The 347-nt window shown below is 47.3% G+C and overlaps 1 long non-coding RNA gene across 1 annotated transcript in view; it reads right to left on the bottom strand.

The window, feature by feature from the left end:
• LOC106726158 overlaps nucleotides 1–347 on the bottom strand; it is a 5288-nt gene that overhangs the window by 710 nt on the left and 4231 nt on the right. The window lies entirely within an intron of this gene.

Raw genomic sequence — 347 nt, forward strand, 5'->3', positions numbered from 1 at the left:
TTAGGGTTAAGGCTATGGTTAGGGTTAGGGCTAGGGTTTGGGTTAGGGTTACAGTTAAGTCTAGGGTTAGGGTTAAGGGTAGGGTTAGGGTTAGGGCTAGGGTTAGGGTTAAGGCTATGGTTAGGGTTAGGGCTAGGGTTTGGGTTAGGGTTACAGTTAAGTCTAGGGTTAGGGTTAAGGCTAGGGTTAGCGTTAGGGCTAAGGTTAGGTTTAGGGTTAAGGCTATGGTTAGGGTTACGGCTTAGTTAGGGTTAGGGTTAAGGATAGGGTTAAGGTTAGGGTTAAGGCTAGGGTTAGGGCTTGGTCTAAGGTTAGGTTTAGGGTTAAGGCTATGGTTAGGGTTAGGG

Source organism: Myotis brandtii, unplaced genomic scaffold, assembly GCF_000412655.1.
Source record: "Myotis brandtii unplaced genomic scaffold, ASM41265v1 scaffold2325, whole genome shotgun sequence".
In the NCBI taxonomy this organism is placed as follows: domain Eukaryota; kingdom Metazoa; phylum Chordata; class Mammalia; order Chiroptera; family Vespertilionidae; genus Myotis; species Myotis brandtii.